The sequence below is a fragment of the Ixodes scapularis genome, unplaced genomic scaffold, assembly GCF_016920785.2.
Source record: "Ixodes scapularis isolate PalLabHiFi unplaced genomic scaffold, ASM1692078v2 PGA_scaffold12__126_contigs__length_90152505, whole genome shotgun sequence".
Classification (NCBI taxonomy): Eukaryota; Metazoa; Arthropoda; class Arachnida; order Ixodida; family Ixodidae; genus Ixodes; species Ixodes scapularis.
In genome coordinates, this window is record NW_024609838.1 from 28,045,662 (window position 1) to 28,049,378 (window position 3,717).

Below are 3,717 nucleotides of genomic sequence, written 5' to 3' on the forward strand. Positions count from 1 at the left end.
CACGTTCTGCGACACTGTAGTTGCGCTCGGCTGGAGTTAGCGTGTGGCTCGTGAAAGCAACTGGCCGAAGCACACCGCCATACTCCTGCAGCAAGACAGCACCCAGGCCACAGTCGCTTGCATCTGTCTGCAGAACGAACGGCTTGTTCAAGTCTGGGAGCGGTAAACAAGCGTTGTCAGTCACGGCTTTTGAAAGGGCTGCGAATGCGCATTGTTGTTGTTCGGACCAACACCACTTGACGCCTTTTTTTAGAAGGTGATTGAGCGGTTGCGATATCTCGGAACAGTGTGGAATGAAATCCCGGTAGAACGCAATCATTCCGAGGTATCTTTGTAGGCTCTTTACGTCATGTGGGCTTGGGTATTCCGTTAGCGCGCGCAACTTATCTTCGTTGGGGCGGAGCGTGCCGTTATCCACAACGAATCCAAGGAGGTGAATCTTGGGCGCGGCTAACTGAACCTTTCCGGGATGAATCGTGAGCCCAGCATTACGCATTCGCTCAAGTACAATGCGAAGGTGCTCGACATGCTCTTCGATAGTTCTCGAGAAAACAACCACGTCATCCATGTATGCCATGGCAAATTCGTACTTCGAGTTCCCAAGTACAACATCCATCAGGCGTTGAAAACTGGCTGGAGAGTTAGACAAGCCAAACGGCAGTCGGGTGAACTCGAACAACCCTCTGTGGCAGATGAAAGCCGTTTTTGGAACGTCTGATGGGTGAATCTCGATCTGAAGGAACCCGCGACTGCAATCCAGCGTTGTAAACACGGTCGCGTTACCGAGCGCGTACATCACAGAGGAAATGCTGGGGAAAGGGTAGCTGTCTCGTACGGACACATCGTTAAGCCGCCTGTAATCAACACAGAGTCTGGCTGTTCAGTCTTTTTTCGGGGCGAGAACAACGGGGAATGCCCAGGGGCTCTTCGACTCACGTACTGAACCGGTGTCGATCATTTCCTCGAGCGCCGCATCAAGGAGTGCCCTTTTGTGGACGCTGATCGGTCGAGGGTTGCACCTCCGAGGCGGCGCGTCACCGGTTTCAATACGGTGCAGCAGAATGTCAGTCTTTCCAGGTGTTTCCGTGAACATCGGTGAGAAAGACTCCAGGACGGTTTGCAGCTCCTGCTTCTGCTGGCTGCTTGCGGGGCACTTTCGCAACGATTCTCGAACGCCGGCAGGCAAGACGTCTGGCACCGTGGTGAAGTGGGCTGCAGTAGTCGAGTTAGGGATGCAGTCCTCCCTTTTGGTAAATGGAGTCAGCTCCGGTTGTTGTCCCAGCCGGTATCCACCACCAGAAAAGTCGAGTGTCATGCTTTCGCCTGTAATGAAATCTTGGCCCAAGATCACGGGTACCACAAGTCCTGGCATATAAAGAAATCGCTGACGCCGCTTCTTTCCATTAAACCGAATCTGCAGCCTCGCGGCTCCTCCAGCTGTTATCGCTGTACCAGAAGCTAGCTGCAAACGGGTTTCGCACTCCCGGAGGCTTATCTTTTTTGCTTTGCAGAGTTCGAAAACGAAATCCCCTATGAGCGAGATAGCGGCCCCGGAATCCAAAAGTGCGGCAATGGAAAAATCGAGCAGTGAAATCGTCATGCGCGGTTCAATGATATTAGGCTCGGGCTGGATTCGACATACCGATGGAATCTGTGCCACGGCCTCACTGCTCCCAGGGACTGCAGCGGCCGTCGGCGAGTGGCTGTCTGGTTTCAGCGTCGCCGGCCGTAGTAGTTTCCCTGGTTCTGGTTCCGGCCCTTTGCCGCCGTCTCGTGCCACCTCTTGTTTGTAGTGTCCGGAAGTCTTGGACACTGGTTTCGGTGATAGCCGGGCTGCTCGCACTCGTAGCAGCAGTCCGACGACAGTTGCCTGCTTAGGCCACCGGCACCGAGGTGCCCGTCGGACCGCCTCCAGTGATCGGATAAGGAACCACTATGGGAGGGCCTCCACCAGGCTTGCGACTGGCTGTTGTGGGGAGGGCTTGTTCCGTTGCGGCGGGGGTCAATGCTGCTGGGCTGCGGGTTTGCGACCGCACCGTGCCAGTTTTCGCCAGCACTTGCAGGAGCAGACTGATGAAGATGGTTCGCTTGGGTGGTGATCCCCGTTGGGCCCCAGCTTGCGATAGGGCACGGCCAACGACCTCCCACCTGTCGTGGCGACCCCCGCCCGAAACTTTCACGGGCCTCGCTGTGACCTCCGGGGACCTCTCGGGGAGAGTTAGGCGAACATACGCTTATCCCGCACGGGAGTTCACCATGCATGCCACGCCAACTCTCCTGGTTGACGTGGTGGGGAAGGGAGGTCTCGTTCGGACAGTCCACTTGCGTGGAGGCCTCGGGGCCCCGCCATGCGCATGCCGGCTCGAGCGCGTACTTGGCTGGTGGCGGCGGCACGTAGTTCCGCTCGGCATGAAGAGCTTCCTCGATGAGGCGGGCGCCCCGGGCTAGCTCTTCAAGGGTCTCAAAGGTGCGGTTGATCAGGTAGACGTGGTACCTGGGGTGACACTGTCTTCTGACCCGAGCTACTCTGTCCGACTCCGGTGACTTCGGGTCCGCCCTCTTGAAGAGCTCTTGCATGACCCGAACGTACCGGACCAGACTTTCATCCGGGTGCTGAGTCCTTGCCTCGAGCTCTCGGCGAATCTGCGTCGCGTAGCCTGCAGGCAGGAACTCTTCGCGAAGCCTTGTCTGGAAGTCCGCCAGGCTGGCGAAGGGGGCCTGTGACCCCAACCAGCACCTGGCGCTGGCTTGTAACGCCAGCGGGACAATCCGGTCCACGATGAAGGCTTCTGAGGCACCGGAGGCAAGGTGGTACGTCTGCAGCTCGCCCAGGAAGTCTGCCACGGACTTGACGTCGTCGTACCCCATGTAGACCGGAACAGTCAAGTGTGGCCTCGGCTCTCGCGGTGGGGTCTCCTGCTGGCCAGGCGTGTGGGCCAGGCGCTGCATCACGGAGTCGCACATCTCCGTGACCTTCGTGAGCAAGTTCATTTGTGCTGCTGCGGCCATCGCGGCTTCCTGCTCCCGCGTGAACATTCCTGCAAGCACAAAAAAAAAAAGAAACGCCCCCAAAAACCCAACACAAGCGCGCAAAACGATTGCCGCGTTCACAAAGACACGGTCACAAACACGCCAATACAACAAACGTGGACGTGACGGAAGCACGAAACAACGATAGGAAACACGGGGAATATGAAAAAGGCTTACCGAAAGAAGAAACCAAGCCCCGTGAAATTCCTGCGAGTGGGTAGCATACCACGGTTGGGCGCCATTGTGGTCGGTTTGCCTTGCTGCATACCCGACCCGGAGGAATAACACGGAGCTAACGGTTTCAACAACAAGAAACTACATTTAATGGGACATGGACGAGACGATTAACATGGTTACCAGCGGCGCCTGAGTCCAGGCAGCGACCCTCCGTGCGCCGCCTCTGATCTGCCTTATCAAGGCGGCGCATCCGATGTGCGCGTGGCTGGCGTGACGTCGCCGCCACGCGGGAAAAGTTCGGCTTGAGCCTCGCAGTCGGGCAACTTGGCTTGGGAGCCGCCAGGGTGCCCACAATCTTCAATAATTACTAAATATTGTAACTTGCTGTTTCTCGTATTTTTAATCTGCGGTATATTCTCGTGCTTTTAAGCGTTGCTATTACGTTGTGTATTGGGTGGCGGTTTTCGTCCTCTGCATGAACGTTGCAGACGCCATATAACAGCATTCGCC